This window comes from Sarcophilus harrisii, chromosome 3, assembly GCF_902635505.1.
Source record: "Sarcophilus harrisii chromosome 3, mSarHar1.11, whole genome shotgun sequence".
Lineage (NCBI taxonomy): Eukaryota > Metazoa > Chordata > Mammalia > Dasyuromorphia > Dasyuridae > Sarcophilus > Sarcophilus harrisii.
This window is the reverse complement of record NC_045428.1, coordinates 312,929,273-312,951,476: the sequence shown is the minus strand read 5'-3', so window position 1 is coordinate 312,951,476 and position 22,204 is coordinate 312,929,273. Positions and strand designations below refer to the sequence as shown.

Genomic DNA, 22,204 nt, shown 5'->3' with positions numbered 1-22,204 from the left:
TGGAGGTTCTCGGGTTGGCTGCTATGAAATTTTTACTTTTGCTTCCTGGGGCTAGAGCTTCTTTATCTAAAGGCCTACTTTGCCTAAGTATTTGGGGCCACTCTCCACTTTCCCTTTGTTAACTGGGAGAGAAAACAACCTTAGCAAGCCCTGATCAGGCTAAGGTTTTTTTTTTTATGTCCCTGAAAGTTAAACTAATCTGCCTAGAGACTTTTACACTATAATTTGATGGAGACAGGGCTAGGTCTTAGGGTCACTGGAATCCTATTCTAGACCCCTTGCTTACTTGTCAAGATCTATACTGACTTCAAATGTGTTTTTCATGTTTTGCAGGATCATGGGGGCTATATGGAAAGAAAGGGGATTTTTGACAGCCAAACAATTCCCCATTAAGTATGCAGGGGAAACTATTACTGCCAGCTGTCCATGGACCTGGAGAGGTTTCTGTTGTTTCCTAAAGGAAGGGGAATCCACTTCAGGTGAAGGGAAACAGGCTTGCAGATCAGTTGCCCATTTGCCCCTGACCAGGGCACCTTTAATTCCCCAATTCCTGACTCCTGCATTCCCTCATATAGTTCCCAGGGAAGTAAATTCTGAAAGGACAGAAGGGATCTTAAAAGGGCCTGCACATGTGCCCCCTTGTAGGGGCTTCAAACTGCTTTAGGTTGTTAACCCGTACTAGTTGGGTAAAAGCCTTTCCTTCTAAGACTCTAGGAGTTTTGCCAGAGGAGATCAAATTCACTGAAGGGCACAGTGTTCTACCCACTGCACCAGAACATTCTTTGCTATTTATCCTAGACAAAGCTGTTGGGATGAGAGACATTTGTGATAACCTTTATTCCCCCTCCCCCCCTAGACGTCTTCCTCTGGTGGGATTCCTGGTTATTCTCAGTAACCCCCAAGTTAACTCCACTTTTGTTTATTCTTTTTCTTTTTTGCTCATATTTAGTCCTTGCATTTTTAATCAACTTGTGAGAGTTTTCTCTTCCAGATTCCAAGCCATGAAATTCCAACCACTTGGTCAACCTGAAATCACCCGAGACCTGATTCTGACCCTCAGCACCGGACCCTGCTGCCATCGGACCCCACTGGGCTGGGCCTGCTCTGCGCCCCTTGTCAGCCTCCAGAAAATGAGACCTTACTCCCTCTGTCCCAAATGAGTCTGGGTCCAGACTGCTTGAGGTGGGAGGGATGTGACAATGGCCCTGAGGCCTCCCCAGTGCTGGAGTTCTGTAGCTGCCAGATGGCAATCTGTTCTGGGATGACAAATGGTGGAGTTGGTGGAAGCAGGGTCTCTGATTCCTACTTATTGCTTTAAGCAGCAAAATCCTGTCACCTGCTTGCTTATGCATGTAATCATTAGAGTAGTTCAAGATTCAGCCAAGTTCAGGAGTAGCGAAAGTGCTTCCTGAAAGCTCCCACTGATGGCCAGTGTTGGTTCTAAATGATAGAGGGTGGATTACATTAGTACTGAAGAGGAACCAGTCAGAAGGCCCAGGTCACAGAGATGCCCTAGTGGAAGGTGTATATATTGGGGTGAGAAATCTTCAAACTGATGAAAAAAGGGGGGGACTGAATGGGACTGACTGGATGAAGTTTTCTCAGTTATGAGACTAGGCTTAAGTCACATGATCCCCATACCTAGAGAGGGAAGATGAGGTCTTGAGCCTCAGGTTTCAGGAAGTCACATGATCTCTGGACCAAGGTCTCTAAAAGTCAGACCCAAGTCAGGATAGAAAGTGATGCGACCTACAGGAAACAGACAAGATTGGTGACCATTGGTCAAGGATGGTTACTTCCTTTTAGTCTATGCAATGAAAAGACTTGGGTTTTTTCCTATTTAACAGCATGTTCTTCCTGCTGGTCAGCTCCAGCACATGGTGGGAGCTGGGATGCCTCCTGGATGTGTTGGGCCTCTCCCTGCAGGGACTAAATAAATGCTTTGTCTTTGTACCTGAAGATGTCTCTGATTAGTTAATTTGGCAAAGGGGGTCTAGCATCTGTCCCACACACCTATGCACTCACACATGTGCTTGTTTAGAATGTAAACTTCTTACAAGAATTTTTTCATTCTCTCACATTCTACCCTTATTTCCTAGCACAGTACTCGACACATAATAAATACTTAAAGAATGTTTGTTGATTAGTTGATGAATCAGCTGTTTGTCATCTGAATTACTGTGATTTAATCTTGTGGTGGTGGTATTTTTTTATGAAGAGTTTTACATCTTTTGGACTTTGTAAGAACAAATGAATGAGAAGAAATAATTGCCATTACATTGACACATGAGAGGGGTAAGTTTCCCTCTTTCTGTAGTTCATTTTCTCTAGTAAGGTCTAGATAGACAGGTATTTCCTTGTTTTCTCTGCCTGAAGCTCTTTTCATGCACTATTTTATTCATCAAAACTTGCATAGTTTTTTCTATCAGGGTAGGGTGCTTTTTGCTCCTATCAGCCTTGGTTGAGATGTTGATCTCTTTGTCCTCTAATCTATTTTTTCCCTGAAACAGAGATGCTACTTGCCTCTGTTTTTCTGTTTCTGATGTATAAGTAGAAGTGATTTTAGCCCATTCCCTTATTTTGGGGAAGGAGGAGTTTGTCCATCTGATACAGAGAATGGTATGGTCTTTTTTCATGCAGCTCTGGGGAAAAGGATTTTACTACTGCCCTTCATAATACCTGTTCTAGTCTTACAATCCTTGCAATAAGAAGTACTCCATTATTGTTAGTATAAATTTCCCTGGCTGCAATTTAATCTCTTTTCCTCAGAGAAAGGCACTATATAAATTGAAGAAATAAGTGCATATGTGAAACGCTACAGAAATCTAATATAATTTGTAAAACTAAAATACCAGATTTTTCTGTCTTATAATTATGTTTCCCTTGTTAATACTATCTAGCCTTGCAGTATAAATACCATTTACTGTATTTCTTAGGAGACACTATTGACAAGGCCATCAAGTGGCTAGATTCCTCTTTGGGAGGGTAGATCAAAGCTTTTCCCAAACAATTCATTCCTTGCCTGCTAAATTCACATTCCCAAATGATTTTCTGCTTCCAATTAAACAAAACTATTATGGACACTGTTAGAATGTGAAAACTAGCACATAGATTATGCTCTTGTCAAATAAGGGTAGGAGCCTGGTGCCTCTCCCTTAACTCCATTTCATGTCACACAATTACCAGGAAGGGACCTTGAGGCCATCAAATCCAATACATTCACACACTTAGCTTTGTGATAGATTCTGTGAAGGGTATAAAAGGAGATGATACATTTCATACCCTCAAGGATTTTATATTCTAGGTAGTCAAGAAGCCAATTCAATAAGCATGACACAATAAGCACTAGTGAGGAGACTTAGTTGATTAGAGCAGATGATCTTGATCAGGAATAGTTGAAGATAATTGTCAAATAGGTAAGACCCAAATCACATATGGCATGAAGAGTTTGCCCTTGATCCTATGGGCAATAAGTTGAAGATTCTTCTATGATATCCAATTATATTAAACCAGAGAGATTTAGGGAATCCTAAATCTCTACTGAGAGAACCCCTTGTTAGTAATTTCTTTTTTTGCACCATATTAGAATATGGAATACAATATAGGAGTCTAGACTTTCCCTCCCTACTACAGGAGTGGGTTTGGGACAAAATGTGAATGGGGCACAGCATCCCTATTATAGGAACAGAGGTAAAGGATGTAGGTTCCCCGTTGGTGAAACACCTTCTTTTGGCCGGGAATGAAGATCCATGGCTTTCCACTTTACTCCTTGGAGGCCATGTAGAGCATGAGGTCCACTACACAGCTGCTATAACCATACTTATTGTCATGCCAGAAAATAAACTTGACAAAGTGGTCATTGAGGGCAATGCCAGGGTCAACATCAAAGGTAGAAGAGTGGGAGTGACTGTTAAAATCATAGGATATACCCTGGTACTCTGTGTAGCCCAAGATGCCCTCCAAGGGTCCATCTGCTTCTTGCTTCACCACTTTCTTGATATCATGATATTTGGTGGGTTTCTTCAGGTGGCAAGTAGGAACACAGAAGGCTATGCCCATGAGCTTCCATTCAGATCAGGTATGACCTTGCCTACAGCCCTAGCAGCACCAGGGCAAGCAGGGATGATGCTTGGGGAAACATCACACATATCACGCCACAGCTTGCCAGAGAAGCCTTCTCCTGTCTTCTGGGCCTGAATTGTAGTCATGACTCCTTACAATGCCAAAGTTGTCATGAATGACCTTGGCGGAGGGAGCCAAACAGTTGATGGTGCAGGAGACATTGCTGATTATCTGAAGGTAATTACCATATTTCCCATGGTTCGCTCCCATCACAAACATTGGAGCATCAGTAGAAAGGGCAGAAATTATGACCTGCTTAGTTCTCTCCTTCAGGTGAGCCCCAGGCTTTTCCATGGTGGTGGAGACTCCAGTATGCTCTACAGCATACTCAGTTCCAGCCTCTCTCCATTTAATATCGCTTTTGGAAGATAGCAGTGGCTTTCCCATTGAACAACAGCTTTCAATTCTCAGCCTAGACAGTGGCCTTGAAGTTGCCATGGGTGAAATCATATTGAAACATATAAACCATGTAGTTGAAGTCAATAAAGAGATCAGTGATGGTCACAATGTCTATCTGCCTGAGTTAAAAGCAGCCCTGGTCACCAGGTGCCAATATAGCTAAATTCCTTGATTCTGAACTCTCATCTTGTTTCAGGGATGTTACCAAAGAAGCAGATCCTGGCACTGAGCTTGGAAGAAGAGCTAAAAGCCAGTAATTTCTAAATTAATTAGAGAATACTAAAGTACTTTGGCTTAATTTCTCTTACATTTTTGATGGAAAGTGACTTCTAATCCTCTATCTTTGTTTTTCTGTCCCTCCACATCTCTGTACAATAGGGTGATACATTCTCTACATTTCTTTACATATCAAGAACATAGTTTAATAGGATTTAGTTACAAAGGTTCAATTAGTTGAATACCTAAGAAAGATTAATAGATACTCCCAAAATTCTTTTAATGTATCAGTCTTTTGACTTAGTTCTAATGTTTCATGTTATCTCATAGAATCATTGAGCTCTATATATTGCACTTTATTTTTGAGGGATTCTACTACTTAAATCATGTTTTCCACATTTTCTTTTAAGCTATTTATCCATCATCTATTTTTTTTTTCATCAAGAGCTCTAATTTCAATTTTTATCAGTTGCTTCAAACCTTCCATTCATTCAATCATGGAATCTTTGTGGCCAACCTATTTTGTTTTTTAAGAGCCACTACTTCTACTTATAATGGATTCACTCTCTTCTGTATTTATCTCTTGAGTTCTTAACTCATAATATTTCTTCACTGGATTAGGATTTTTTTTCTGTTTACTCATGTTTCCGGCCTCAGTTCCTGGATTGGGTCTATGTGCTCAGGTTAGATAGCCTTCTGGTTATCTTTTTTATTGGCTATCTTCTGGACTGGCTGCAAAAAGCACATTGGTGTTTCCTTTTGTTTTTACTAGTCCTTATTTCATCCAGTGACCCTTTTCATTTTTGTTAGTAGTTTAGCAAGCTCAATTGTAACATTTTATTTTAACATTTTTCTCCTGGACCTCAGGTTTGTCTTTATAATGTCAAATAAGAGTTTAGATTCACTGTTTTCCGCCATTTTGGAGACATATACTACATTTGGGCCAAGAATGATGGGACTTTGTTGTCTAAATTGTTGGAAATGCTGCAGTAGGTTCACCTACTTGACTGGAAGTTTCATTAGGTCAGTGGAATCCTGTTTAAATCATCCCCTTGCTCTAAATTGAGTTCTCAATTTTCTTTCACTTCAGCATTTGTAAGACCTTTTCAAAATTGCTTCTTTTGAATTAGTCTCTTTAGCCCTTAATCTGTACCTTTCTGAAATTCCTCTGACTTTTCTTGTTTAGTGTCTTGCTGACTCCAAGGAGTTTCATTTTGCTCTCCAGTTTAGGTATCACCATGGTGGCAATGTTCCTCTAAACCAGGGTTTCTTAAAGTTTTTCCAATTATGACTCCTTTTTGCCTGAGAAATTTTTAACTTGGTCCTAGGTATATAGGTATATAAAATATCCAAATAAAACACTGATAATAAATCATAATTTTGCAAATTTGCAAATAAAATTGCAAAATCTCCACCAGTAAGAATACCCTATATGGGATCACATTCCACAGTTTAAAAAGTTGGGCTCTAAGTCAGCCGACTTTGTAACTTGGTAAATTCTTATGATGACAATTTATGCATTCTTAGTCTGTATACTAGCTCTAATCTCTTTAGGGATGCTTACTTCTCTTGCTTTCTCAATTTCAACCACAGATCTATATGTCTCTTTCCCTGGATAGTTTTGCTTACACTTTATCCAAGGTAATTTTTTCCCCTGATTCTTTCTTGCCCTGCACCTTAAAATGTTTAGCTCCTGGCACAGCATTTCTATCCAGACTAGTATTTGTTACATTCACTAATATCATTATGAGAAATACAATGGTAGATTTGCAGCCTCATTATACACAATGTTCTCTGGCATTGAATAAAGAATGCCAGTGGCATCTTACTCTCATTATATACAAGCTAGAAGCCTGACCCTTCTCACCATGTGCAGTTTGCAGGTTTACAACAAATATTGACCCCAGAGGCCGCTATTCTCTTATAAGCCAATTTCAATTAATTTTCCTCCTTTTTTGAAAGATGCCAAATGTTTGCTCCTTCCAGGCATACCTCAAACTTAGTACAGAGTCTTGGATGTGGTAGATGCTCAAGGAATTTTGAATTGAGTTGAATTGATAGAACAATGGCTGTGATGCTTAAAAGTGCTTGTTTCCATTGTTTGCTTAAAGGAATCATATTAAAAATGCTAGGGAAGCTCACTATTTAAAGAAATTCCATGGCAAATTCCAGGATCACAGTTTTAGAGTTTAAAGTGATACTAAAGATAATCTAGTCTAGCCTCCCCCCCTTTACAGATAAGGAAACTAAGGTAAAGAGGTTAAGTAACTTGCCCAAAGTCACAGAGATAGTAGATTGCAGAATAGGAATTAAAATCCAGGACTTCCAACCCTCCAATCCAGAGTTCTTTCAATTACACCATTACACCATAGAGTCTTTCAGATCTAATGATAAGAACACTGAATTTTGAAGTCAGGAAAATTGAATTGAAATACCAGATTTGTACAATGTTAGCTAAATTATCTTTCTGATCTGAGTTCTCAGTGTCCTGGGGAAAATGATAATATATAGCTTGCCTAACTTACTGGGTTATTATAAGAACAGGATTTTGCAAATATTGGAACACAATGTTAATGGGAGCTACTGTTAATAGTATGTATTAACATACATCCTATTATGTATATGATGTATTAACATATATCCTATTATGTATAGGATATACATAAATAAATGTAATCCTATAAATGTAAATTTATAAATGCAAAATATAAATAAATAAATGTAAAACTGGAAGAAATCTTGGGGATCATATAGCCTTTATAGATGAGAGAAATTTAGGATCCAGAGATATTAAAATGATTTGTTCAAGATCACTCATATTTTTAAAAACAGAATTGGAATTCAAACCCAAGTCTTCTGGACTACAAATCCAATATGAAACTGATAATACTTTTTAAAAATTGTTATTTCATATGCATATGTTTTCATATGTCAATTTTCAATTTTATGTAAATATAAAATATATTTTTAAAAATCATTCAAATTACTTTTCCCCCAATTTCATTTTTTGATTTACACTGAAGTATTTGTTTCTTTCACTGTAGACATCTTCAAGATCATTTTTTTCATCAAAGAAAAATTAAGAACTTAATCAGGAGGAAAAGATGAAACTGAATGCTCTTTACCTGAGTAAAGTGCCTCAGTGAAGTAGGTGAATTAGACTACAGAAACACCTCCTCAAAGAAAGAGTTAGATAATCAAATCTAAACCTTTGACCTTTGATAAGGAAAATTATTGTGGGATAATGTTATTTTCCTCCTACTTAGAAAGTCAAATTCATTTCAATCCTTTGAAGCCTTTGCTAGGCTTTACTGAAATAATTGGAATTTGTCCAGTGAGACATGTAATGTCCTCATTAAAGACTGGTCTTTTCTCCTAAATTGTATGAATCTTTAATCAGCCAATAGTATAAATTTAATATTTTCTGAGTGCCCATCTCTGGGAAGGGTGCTATGGGACATAAGACCAGTTGCTTACATGAGCCTACCATGGAGAAATGAATAGTTTTATGAGTTAAACAGAAATTAATCACATAAGTAACTCAAGAAAGATTACAAATCCAGATACTGAATGGTAAGACTGAAGTGCTACAATGCTGAATTTTCTTCTCACAGAGAGCTTTCTCATTATTCCCAGAAGCTTGCAGGAAAGGCTACACAGGTAATTTTCTTTTTTAGATGGCAAAGTAGAGAAGGAGGAAAAGGATCAAGAAGGACTTCATGAAGGACATGGCAATTGAGCAGAATTTTGAAGGAATCTAGGGTTTAAAAGAAAGAGAGGAAGAAGTACCTTCCAGACATGGCAGACATCATACCTGAAGGCAAGGTGGTAGTTAATGGAACCTAACTGGGAAAAGAACAAGAAGAAGGCCAGTGTGATTGGACTGTCAAATGGGGGAAGAGAAATATATATGAAACGTGGAAGGGTAGCTTAGATCCACGTTGTGAAGGAATTTAAGTTCCAAACAGAGGAGTTTGTACATACGATCAGAAACAGTAAAAAAGTACTGGAGCTTACTAAATAGAGGAACACCATGATCAGATGTACGCTTTAGTAAGAACACTTTGGCAGCTGTGTGAAGGATGCTTTAGTGAAGGGAAAGACATTTGATAATGAGACTTATCTCATCTACTTAGGAGACTTGTTATATCGTGAGAGGAGATGAGAGTCTGAACTAGAGTAGGAGTTATGTTAGTGGAAAAAAAGAGGATGGAGTTGAGAAATGTTTTAGAAGAGTGTCATCCAACTCAAACAGAAGCAGAAACCACTAAAATGTACATAAGGGTACATAAGGGTGAGTGACATATTGACTTAGAAAAACACATGCTAATGTAATGTATATTTTATTTAGGATTTTTAAAATATATAAAATGTACCATCATATATAATATGTTTATTGTATATGTATATTTGATTTTATTAAACATTTCCCAATCATACTTAATAGGTTTTGGCTAAAGTTGGAAGTGTTGTAGTCTACATGCAGTTCACAGGCTATGTACTTGACACCTCCATCTTAGAAACAGAATCAATAAAACTCAGTGATTAAATTTATTTTGTTAGGTGAGGGAGTTTGAGAAATGAAAGATTCCTTTGTACTTGTGAACTTTGGTGACTTGATATAGTGGAAGCCTCTCCAGCAATAAGAATAATAAGGAAATATAGAAGAGGAAACAGTATAGAAGGAAACAATAAGTTTTATTTTTGGTATAGTGAAGTTGAGAAGCATACACAGAAAAGTGCACTAAGTAGATAGAGATGCAGAAGTAGATCTCAGAAGAGAAGACTTATATGGAGTCATATGCATAGAGAAGATGATTAAATCACAGGGAGTTTCAGATATAACCAAGAGAGAGAAAGTGTAAAGAGAAAGAAAGAAGAGTTATGATAATGCTTTGGGTTATGTGCACAATTTTGAAGAAGGATGTGGATGATGACCAGCCAAAAAGATTATGGGGTGGAGACCCCCCCCCCACATGGAGGACAGTATTATGAAAAACCAAAGACGAGAAATCTTAAAGAGAAAAGGATGCTTAAGAGAGTCAAAAGCGACAGAGAGGTCAAGAAGGTTGAGTGAGCATGAAGAAAAGATTTGGCAGTTATCAGTACTGTTACAGAAAGCTGTTTCAGTTTAGTAATGAAATTGGAAGATAAATTGTAAGGAGTTCAGAAAAGAAGAAAGTGAAGCAATAAATAGGTAATTTTCTTTAGGAATTATGAAAAAATACAAAGATAGCATCAAATAAGTAAGATAAAGTTCAGTGTAACTCAGAAAATGGAGAGTTTAGCATATTAAAATTTTTTTTAACAATTAACATGGAACATTCACAGATTATTGATTTTCAATGAATTGTGATACAATGAAATATTCCAAGTGAGTAAATTTCTTGAATGTGATTGTTCTTTTATTAAAAATTAATTTATTTTTAATATTCACTTCTAAAAATTTTTGATTTCCAAATTGTCTTTCTCCTTCCTTCCCTCTTCCATTGAAAAGGTAAAAAAATATTATATCAATTATACATGTGAAGACAGGCAAAACATTTTCATAATGCTGCTATTCAGTCTTTTCATTCATGTCCAAATCTGTGACCCCATTTGGGTTTCACTTGGCAAAGCTACTGGAGTGATTAGCCATTTCCTTCTCCAGCTCATGTTACAGATGAGGAATCTGAGGCAAACAAGGTTAAATTACTTGCCTAGGGTCACATAACTAATGTCTGATGGCAGATTTAAGGAAGATGAGTCTTACTGACTCAAAGCTTGATACTCTGTTCTCTGTGCAGTGTAGATGCTTTATTTCCATATTAGCCATATTGAAAAAGAAAAGCAAGAAAAATAAAAATGAGTGATGTAACTATGCTTCAATTTGCACTCAGAATTCATCAGTTGTCTTTCTACCGGTGAAAAGAATTTTTCAATGAATTATTTTGAAATATCTTGGTTAATTGTCTTTATCACATTAGCTAAATCTTTCACCTTGCGGCTGCAAGTGATCTTCTCTATTATGGAACTGTGACCTGTGATCAGTAGCTCAGTCACTCCAGAATTCAATCAAAAGTGTTATTTTAAAGCTATGCTTGTGTTAGACATCCTTGATTCTTCTTACTTCCTCTTTCTTCTATTTTCCCATGAAATTCATTCCACAAAATTCATATTAGATTTTCATACCTGGACTGCACCCCAGCTACTCATATAAATCGGATACTTTTTCTATTCCCTGGTCAGTATATTTTTCCTTACAATACTCTTCTCATTCATAGTGCATATTATCATGATAATGACAATCTTCTTCTTGTACAGGTAAATTCTCTTGAACCTTTATTTGCACCATTATATGTCTATATCTATACATATTTACAAAATGCCTATATACTATATGAAGAGAGAATACAACTAAATCTTTTACTTACTTATCTTTGAAAAGGCTGTATTTGGCCATTAGAAAGTTAAGTTCTATAAAGACTAGAACTATTTAACTTTGTATTTCTATCCCTAGCACAATATCCAGATTATAACAGGTACTTAATAAATACCTATTGATTGATGTACTGATTGATGATTCACAAAGAATTTCAGACTATTTATGAATGATCATTATAAACATTGGCTATTACTATAGTTTAACAGAATGTCAATTTGGATTGGGGACAGAGGACATTGAATAGAGGCCTGCCATTAGAATCAAGAAGAATTGAGTCCAATTCTGCCTCTGAACATACATCTTTGTTTGCTTATTTATATACTCAATAATGTCTTTTATGAGCACTCTCAGATACTCATAATCTTTAAAAATATTTTGCAGCTTACTTATATCTGCCATTCATATTTCTAAATGCCTATGGATTATTTGTGATTTTGATTCTGCAGAAATCATGATGTCCTGTAATTCAGAGCCAAATACCTTTATAACCATAATCCAAGTAAATAAGAATCTGAAATAGAGTATGTGATTGATTTCTTATATAATGGGAAAAACAAAGTAGATGAAAAGTACATAGATATACTATATCTTGATTACTAAGTGATGTTCAAATAACTTGAACACTCCATTTTCTGGGTTTACTTATTTAGTTTATATTAATTTATGCTTGTTCATAACTCCAAACCCAAAAAACATCTTTCACTAATGCTTAGTGAAGTACATGACCATACCAGAATGAAACTGACAGATCAATGGATTTGCTTTTGCTCCTCATTAAAATCTACCTTGAATCGGGTTCTATGAAAACTATGTACCACTAGATATGAATGTACTTTGGAAAAGAATAAAAGAGGTAATTATTATTTATAATAATTTTAAAATTATCTACAAAAGTCCTATTGCAATGCTTTTTTGTGGAAGTAACCATTGGTTCTTGAAGATTGTGGTACTTTCTACCCTGTTGAAAATACTGTGAGTATTCCAAATCAAAGACATATATATCTGTTGCCTGGCTTGGTATAGAAAGGCTAATCACCATAAGCTGGTTGGTTTTTGGCCATGGCAATCAGTGATAAAAATGTGCTTCTCTTTATGTTCCTTTAGTGTGAGAAAAGGGGTAAGGAATGTTAAAAAATAATTATTTTTCCACCATTAAAATCCATGAACTTAGCTATTATTTTAAATGTGAGTGTTCCAAAGGCCAATGAATCACGATACTATTGGAGGAAATTTATCATATAAAATTGATATTTTTGATTTAAAGAAAACTAGTATATATAAGGAAGTTGTAGTGAAATACCAATATGTTTAACAAATTCCCCTCAGAGACAAATCAAATAGTTGACAGAGTTGCTTTTGCTATGAAAACAAAGGCAATAAGAAATATCATTTAACAGGATATGTGATCAAATCACTTTATTTCTCATGATAACAATAAGTAAAAAGAACATCATAAATTTACATACAAACATAGATTGTGTGCCAAAATCTGTTTTAGAAAATGAAGAAATAGAGATATTTTATTAACAACTTGGTAAAAAAAAAATTTTAGATACAATCAACAAACACTTTATTACTCTATGACCTCAATCAAAAGAGCAGCAAAAATTTAGAGCAGCAAAAAATGCAATGGAAAATATGTGTCAGGATCAAGTTTAAAAGAAAGCTTGGGGCAGCTAGTTGGTGCAGTGGATAGAGCAACAGCCCTGGAGTCAGAAGGACTTGCGTTCAAATCTAGCCTCAGATACTTAACACGTCCTAGCTGTGTGACCTTGGGCAAGTCACTTACCTCCAATTGCCTCAGCAAAAGAAAAGAAAAGCTTATAGATATCACAGAAGTTTCATATATGAATATCTTGAATATGAATACTTTCTACAAGAATACTAAGAAAGTGCTAGACAGTGAATGCTGAAGAAGATAAAAAAATGAAATAAATATATTTCATTGGGCAGGAAATGATTAGTTACATATCTGGGAGAGATTTCCAAATCAAGTTTATTCACATTATTGACTTTTTAGAGCAAAGATCAAAATCAATACCACAAAGAAGAAAGATCATGGTAAAAAATATAGATGCAAAACATTTCCAAACTGACTTATTTAGATATCTTATCCATATCAAGAAAAATGAGAAATTAATAAATATAGGCACAGACTGTTACTATTTCTCATGAAAATTTTAGCAATATAAAGCAATCGTTGTAATAAGGTCAAAAGAGCCCAGAAACTAGCTTAGCCAATAAACACTTGATATCTATGGCAAGCAGTAGAGTATGGAATTTTCTCTGGCAATAGATTTCATAATTAAAAGAGCATTGGTAACTTTAAAGAGGGCAGTTTCAATTGTGATAAGATTGATACATCCCTATCTCCTTCACTGTACTGTATCATATGTCATCTTATCACATTCTTAGTTCTAACACTATGCTTCTTTAATGCTTTAATTGCTTTGTTGGCAATCTTGGCTACTATATATATATATATATATTTTTTTTTTTATTTAATAGCCTTTTATTTACAGGTTATATGCATGGATAACTTTACAGCGTTAACAATTTTGGCTACTATATTACCTAACTAATTCATATTGAACTTAACATCTACTGGAGAATAACTTTTTTCTATTATATTTGCATTGATTCCTTATACCATCTTGGATATTATATTTTTACCAGAGATATTGGCCATGAAGACTTTTCTCAAATGAAAATGACTGAACAACAAAAAATCATTATGAAGTTCTTTGTGATCATTTTTTACTAACCAAACATTTAAATATATTTTCTAGAACTCAAAGTCAACATCACTTAAATCAATAATAAATATAGAACCATGACTCATGATTTAGTATATAGGCAAAAGAGCATGAAATACAACAATCTTTCTCCATGCTGATAAACCCCCGTTACCTCTTCTCTCTAATCCCCACACTTTCCAAGCGCTCCCCAGAACTATTATTATTATTATAGATTACCTACTACAAACTACAGAGGCACAATTCTATTTATAACTCTCAGAGCTTTAAAGGTTCAAAGATAATTTCAGTTTTTAGATCATAATCTGCCAAGTCAAGTACCATCTGCAACCTAATGAGTTGGCAGTGAACATCCTGAATAAGTAGTATAATTGGGACTTCAGCATGCAAAGAGTAGCCTTAGCCTTCAATACCATCCAACTGGGATAGCTCAATTATCAAATCACCTAGGGACAAGGCAATTTTAAAATGAATGAGGTTGGGTGCAGAAGGAGGTAGGAGAAATTCTAGTGTTCATATGACAAGAATGATATTTGTGACTTTAATGTTTGGGGTTCATAACACAATTTTTTGACTAGATAAATGAAATAATGAAGAGAGGTAAGATGAAGTCTAGTGAAAGCCTGAGCCAGCTATGAGCTGAATTTTTAGGGCTCAGGAGCTACCGGGAAACCTGATTTAAGGCTATGTTTGGCTTACACATCACTAGATATATGTTGTTTTGAAAAGCAGGATGCCCCCCAATTACTCCAAATGGATCCATGACTATCACCACAACCATAACCACCACAACCAACATAGACATGAAAGGAAGTGTTTTCTCTGAAAGGTGAATTGACATCCTAGAATACATCCTTGAATATCTTACCTAATATTGATCTCTAATAATTAAGAATTAAGAAGAGGAAAAAATACTTTTTATAATTATATTGTTCATCAAAGTACATTTTTCTTATCACATGATTGCATAGGAGGTACAAAGAACATAAATTTATACATCGCTTCTTTTTTGGTTACTATTTTTTAAAAAAATTAAATTCAGTAGAATAAAATGCAGTTTTGTAGGCTTTTCTCCAGTAAGGAGACTTCCATGTATTTGTCAAGATAATAAAAGATTTCTTGGCAGATGCAAAACAGACAAAACTTTGTTCCACATTTTTAGGTTTATTAATATCACGAGGTATAAAAGATGAAGACATATGCTCACCAAAGGTGTTTGCATACATTATGGATGATATCCTGTGCAGAGTCCAAATGGAAGAGGGAATTCCTGTGGACAGTGAAGTGCTCCAGTTGTTCCTCTTTATGGAGAACTTGCATTGATTACATCAAGCCATGGACACTACTGAGTCTCTTAAATAAGATTCAAACTATTTGAAAGAATATAGCTTAATAATCCACAGAGGATAAGCTAAATGGGTGAAGAATGTTTATTGACCATCCTGTAATACATATTGGGTTGTCTTGGATAGTCACTGTAGATGGATAAAAAACTGGACCTAGAACTGCATAAAAACCAAAGTAGCCTGCACTATATTTGGGAAATTATACTTTCAATAACCCCAAATTTCTTCCTGATGTACCAAAAAAAATCCAGTTTTTCAACATTAATATTTCTCAGTCATAAGGCAGAGACCAACAGAGTTTTGTCAAGATAACTCACTGGTCATAGGAAACATTCTTTTCCAACAATCCAAAGGTGACCATATACATGGACATCACAGATGGTCAATGTAGAAATCAGACTGATTATATACTTTGAAGCCAAAGGGAGAAAAATGCAATACAGTCAGTTAACACAAGACTTGGATTTGACTGTGGCTCAGATCATGAGTTTCTTATTGTAAAATTTGCTTTTAAAATTAAAAAGTGCAAGGAAAATCATCAGACGTATAGGTATAACTAAATTACATATCTTATAAACATGAAGTGGAAGTGATGAATAGATTTAAGGGATTAGATTTAAGGGATTCAATCTGGAAGACAGAGCATATGAAGAACTATGAACAGAAATTCCCAGTATTATACAAAAAGGAGGAACAAAAAATATTCCAAAGAAAAAGTAGAGCGTGAAAGCAAAAATGGCTCTATAAATAGCCATGAAAAGAAGGAAAAAAACAAAAAGAAAAGGAATGATATACCCAACTTAATACAGAAATCCAGAAAATAACAAAAAGAGAAAAATGATCAATATAAAGAGATTGAAGAGACCAATATAATGGGAAAAACAAGAGATCTATTCAACAAAATTAGAGATATCAAGGGAACATTTCGTGTAAAAATGGTCATGATAAAAATAAAAATGGTGGGAACTTAACAGTAAAAATTAAGAAAAAATGGCAAGACTACACAAAAGAACTAGACAAGAAATATCTTAATATCATCTATAATCAGAATGATGTGATGACTGATCTAGAGCCAGATAGTCTAGAGAACAAAGACAAGTAGGCCTTAGGAAGCCCTATAATGATAAAGCGAGTGAAGGTAATGGAATTCTAGCTGAGCTATTTAAAGTCCTATATGATGATGCTATTAAAAACACTTCACTCAATATACCAGCAAATTTGGAAAATTCAACAGAGCCAATTAAATTGGAAAAGATCAGTTTACATCCCAGTCCTGAGGAAGAGCAATGCCAAGGAATGTTCAGATTACTTAGTAGTTGTGCTTATCTCACAAAAGACTATGCTTAAGATTTTGTAAGGCTTTAGCACAGTGTGAACTTAGAATTACTAGAAGAGTAGGCTGGTTTTTAAAAAGGTAGAGAAACTAGAGACCAAATGGTCAATATGCACTGAATTATGGAGAAAGCAAGGAAGTTCTAGAAAAACATTTTCTGTTTTACTGACAACACTGAAGCCTTTGACTAAGTGGATCATAATAAAATATGGCAAGTCTTCAAAATAGCATTTCATCTTATTTGTTGCCTGAGGATTCTGCATGGGGGTTAAGAAGTGACAGAACTAAATGTAGAACATGTGACTTGTTAAAGGTTGGAAAAAGAATACAACAAGGTGATATATTGTCACCTTATTTCTTTAAGTTTTATTGAGAATATATCATGTGAAATTCCAGACTGGATGAATCAAAAGCTGGAATTATAATTGCAAGGAGAAAATATCTCAGATTTGCAGATGATACTACTCTGATGGTAGAAGGTGAAAATTAAGAAGCCTTTTGATGAAGGTGAAAGAGGAAAGAGTAAAAGCTAGCTTTGAAGTTTAACTTTAAAACAAACAAACAAACAAATAAAAACAATCAACCCTAAGCTCTAGGTAACTGGTTTCATCACTTCTTGGTAAATGGAGAAGAAAAGGATGTAGTAGCAGATTTTATATTCTTGGACTCCACTGTAAGTGCAGATGGCAGCTACAGCCATGAAATCAAAAGATGCTTGCTCATTGCAAAGAAAGTTATGGCAAATCTGGATAGCATTCTAAAAAGCGGAGACATCACCTTGCTGACAAAGGTCTGTATAGTCAAAGCTATGGTTTTTCCAGTAGCAATGTATGTCTGTGAGAATTGAATTATAAGGAAATCTGAGTGTTGCAGAATTGATGCTTTCAAATTATGATGCTAGAGAAAACTTTTGAGAGTATTTTAGAGAGCATTACTCAATACTTAAAGAAATTAATTCAAGCTAATTGCTAGAAGGTCAAATACTAAAGCTTAAATACATTGGTCACATAATGAGAAGATGGATGTTATTGGAAAAGACCCTGATGTTGGGAAAGATTGAAATCAAAAGGAGAAGGGGACAGCAGAGAATGAATTAGATAGATCCATGTCATAAAAACAATAAATATGAACTTGGACAATCTTTGAGAGAGAGTGGAGGATAGAAGTGACCCTTGATTCATGAAGAGTTGCACACAACTGAATAACTGCACAATTCCTAAGGTAATGATAGATGTCTACAAGTCGATGGAACATATCAATTTTCAAAACATCAATACTACAAGTTCACTAAAAAAAGCAATGGAGAGGTACATATAGTATGTAAATAAGCTAGATTGTGTTATCAATAATGATGCATATAAGAAATGATATAAAAAGATATTACAAGAGAAATTAATAAACAGAAAAAGTAGGTCAGTCACAAGATAAACCAAGGATTTCAAAAGAAAAGACCACAGGCTCCTAAGATTTCATATACTGTGAAAATTTTTATTTCTTAGGATTATAGAATATTATATATAGATCCAGAGTAGGAAAGGAAGACAGAACCACTTAATTCAGCTTCTTCCTTTTTCAAAGAAAGTAGGGCCCTGATAGTTTAAATGATTTGGTCAAAGTAGCACAGGCAGTAAGTATCAGAGAAGGCACTGGAATACAGTTCCACTAATTTGAAGCCCAATACACTTTCCATTGTACCACAATTCCTCCATAATAGATATAGACTCCTCTGTGGAAGACTATTGGGATAATATGTACAATAATATGTACAGGAAGAAGGAGAATGAATGACTTAAAATCTGTACTACAGGAGAAAATATCCAACCTTTTAATTTCATCTAATTCTTTCATATTTATAAGTAAGCCCATTTCAAATAGTCATATGACTCTGATGTAATGCCAATAAATTAAATAAAATTATTATCTGGTATATATCTGGTACTGTGCAAGTTTAGAATAATACTGTATTGAATGTTAAATGAACTCTGCCTCTGCTGAGCATTCATGTCATAATGAGTCTTAATGTCTTTACCTAGAATTTCAAATGGTTTTTTTCCTTTTAGAAGCAGCACAATTTCTCTAAATCCTGTCCTTTAGAGGGCATTAGCTATACTAGCACTTGAAGTATATTGTTGTGAGGTACCAATGTCAATACCTTTCATCTCCAAGTCAGGAAGGAGTTGGAATGGACCTTAGAAGTCATTTAAGTCCTTTATGACAAAAATACTGCATGGGGAGGGATTGATAGGAGTATTGGTATTCAAACTCTACCATTAGTTTATGAATTATTTATGTCTGGTAGTTCTTCCTAAAAACAAGCTGAAGTAAATCTCACCAAAGACTGGAAGTTTCAGGGTAAGGATAGTTATGTGAGGTAGTATGGAACTAAAATTTGAAACATGGGGCAACATATAGATTTAGATTTGAAATGTATTTCAGGGGTCAATTCTAACCCTTTTTTCTCCACAAATAGGGAAACTGAAGTCTTTTAAAATATTCGTTGATTTGTCCAATATCAGATAACTAGTAAGCATCTGAGGTAGTATTTGAATTTAGTTCTTCTTGACTCCAAGTTCAGCATATCCTTGCTCACTATCCTTTTTCCCTTTAATAAAAACTATACAAATTCAGGGTGAGTTCAATCCCTTTCATCATTGTGGGTCTTGCTTCAATAAGATTCAGCATAGAAATCACTTGGATGATCAGGAAATAGAAGGAAAGGGACATCAGTAGAGGAGAGAGAGATTCAACAACAATAAAAAGATAGGGGATTAACTTCATTGGTTTCAATTTTATCCAAGGTCAACCTAGTCTCCTATATAGCCTATTCCTTTCATTTTTCCTCTCTTTTTTATTTTTCAATTGCTCAACAATATCAAAAAAAATGATATTCAAAGTTTGAGTAAAGTTCTAAAGTTCCCTAATTAGTGAACTCCAGTATATACTAGTGTCTAAGAATGGTGGAAAACTGTATAGGAAGCTCCATTATGGTTGCTGGTCTCAAGGGTAGTCAAGTATGCAGCCATTGTGAGGGTCAGAAAAGGTGAAAAAGGAGGGGGGAAAGGGAAATGATATTTTCTCTATGGAAAATTTCAGAGATTGAGCAAAAAGTAAGGGAGGAGGTAGAGAGAACATTCCACAATAAAGAGGAAAAACAAACTGTCTCATTTATGTGTGTGAAATCAGTCTACCTTCGTTAAGACACCAGTCCCATGAAAACTATAAATATAGAAGCATCCTGATTATTTAAGAGAAAAAACGCTAATTTTCAAGTTGGTACTATTTCTGGCTCCTCCAATCTGCTCTGCAGGAAGTGTTTGAGTGTTGATAATTAAAGAATCACTATGGTATACTAGGCAATGATAAAACATTGCCTTCAGAATCAGGTTCATGTTGTCTTGTGGCTGTGACAATATCAGATTTCATCTTGGAAGAATGTCATGAATATGCTTTGGTAATTCATTTCTTGCTACTTGCCAGGTTTAAATTAACATTGTAATCCTTGTGTTAGTTTTCTTTGTAATAAATCAGAGATTGTCTGAAGCAAAGATAATCATTAAAGAGGAACACCAAACTGCTGCAGACTAAAATAATTTGTAAATATCTTTTTTTCCATGTGCCCTTTTAAACTAAGCTATGTGAGAAAAAAAAAATTGGGAGCAAGTAAATTACTTGGAGCTGACTAGTAGTCAGTAGAAATGGAAGATGTGGAAAAACCTGATCCAATGATAGATTTGGGGTTTAGCAGAAAGAGCATCCTAAGGATCCCAGTTTTCTGCAATAGGAAAGTGTTGCTTTCTGAGGTGTACTCTTAGCCACTGTAGAATTCAGGGAAGAAACACTGACTGGAGATTTAGAGAAATGATTATTAATAATCAATGGTTTGGGGAGATCCAGAGTTCTTCTCCCCCCTTTTCTAAAGTTATAATTTCAAAAGATCAGTTTCTTGAAGGACATTGCTGATAATGAGGTTGCAGTAATTTTCTTAATAATCTTGTTCAGATCCCACCCACGTGAGGAAGTCCATTGTACTCTAAATTCTTTGAATAGATTGCAAGACTGGGAGTGGACTAGGTATAGGGATTATCTTTCTTTGACATGTTGTCACTCTCAGCCCCTAATTCACTATCTCATTGCTTATCTATCACTCTGAGGAGCATCCTCTCCCAAATCTGTCATCATGTGGGCTTTGGCTTTCAGTAGTACCACTGGTTTATTTATTAATATATTGACAATATTAATAGAATGATTAAATTACTCAGAAATTGTCTCTTGAATCTCTTAAAGGTCACAAAATAGTGTAGTGTAGTGTTGTTGTTGTTCTTGTCCAGTTGTGTCCAATCTTTCATGACTGTTCATGAGATTTTCTTGGCAAAAATACTAGAGTGGACTGTGATTTTTTACTCCAGTTTGTCAAATCAGTAAGAGAGGAAGAACAGGTCTGAGGCTGAATTCCCACTCAGGTCTTCCTGACTCCAAGCCCAGCACTTTGATCAGGAGCCATTTAGGTATCCCATGGTATAGAGTGGATCACTTACAAGACAATGTCCATTCTGCAGTCTCATATATCTATAGATATATTGAGTTCAAACTCTTTATTTTACAGATGAGAAAACTGGCCTTGAAGCAGTGACTTGCCCAGGGTCACAGAGTTAATTTAGAACCTTTGCTGAACACCAGATATTCCTGACTCCAAGTCCAGCAGTTTGTACCCAATATCTGACTTTGTTTCTCTATCATTCTATGAGGAATGTACAAAATCAGATGAATGTGGCCCTTTTTATCTATGTGATTCTTGCTTCAAAGGAAAAAAAAATGACATTTTCCCCTAAACCAAATTGAGTTTGAAACAAATTTGGGGATTTGAGGTGGAAATCAATGTAAGAAATCAATTGACTTCAGAGAAAATGCTGTGAGTCTCAACGTGTACAAAAACTGAGGGAGGTTGTTTGGAGGATAGGGGATTAGGAGTAGGGCTGAAGAGTCAGGATTAGTTAATTCACAAAATTAATTTCCCTTGCCCAAGGTGACTTACCTAGTATGACTTCCTTCATTCACCATCCTTGGTATATAAGTGAAAGAAAGGGCAATGACTTACAAAAATCAATGGTATTGTTTATAAAAGTCATGTAGGGCAGAGAGCTTATTCCCTACCTGCACACAAGCAAAGAAATAGAAGATAATAACATCATAGAAACTTAGCTCATCTGACTCACTTCAACCTAGTTTGGTATTTTCTGTTCTATCTTGGCATTGGTGCTTACTCCTAAATTGAAAACTTGCAAAGCAGTGGTTCAGAATGGGAGCTCTGAGCTCACAAGCAACAGATTAAATCTTGCATGTTTCTCAATACTTATTATAGAAACTGCATAGATTGTTTTGCTTCTGGATAAACTAGATAGTAGATACAAGTATCTTAACATGGATTATTTCTAACTCTCCACTAGGGACCCTAAATTTCCCCACAAATATCAAGTTACAATAAGCATTTAAGAGTAGAATAGGTTAATTTTTTCTTAATGCAAAGAGAAGAGAGTAGGATGCTAGGTCCCTACAGTCCCCTAGAGTTTCTGTCTCAGTCTCTGAAAATTCACAGCAACAACTAATCAAA

General features: G+C 35.4%; 1 pseudogene; it reads right to left on the bottom strand.

The window, feature by feature from the left end:
* Nucleotides 1-3,762: 3,762 nt before the first annotated feature.
* LOC100930859 lies at nt 3,763-4,662 on the bottom strand (annotated as a pseudogene).
* Nucleotides 4,663-22,204: the final 17,542 nt, after the last annotated feature.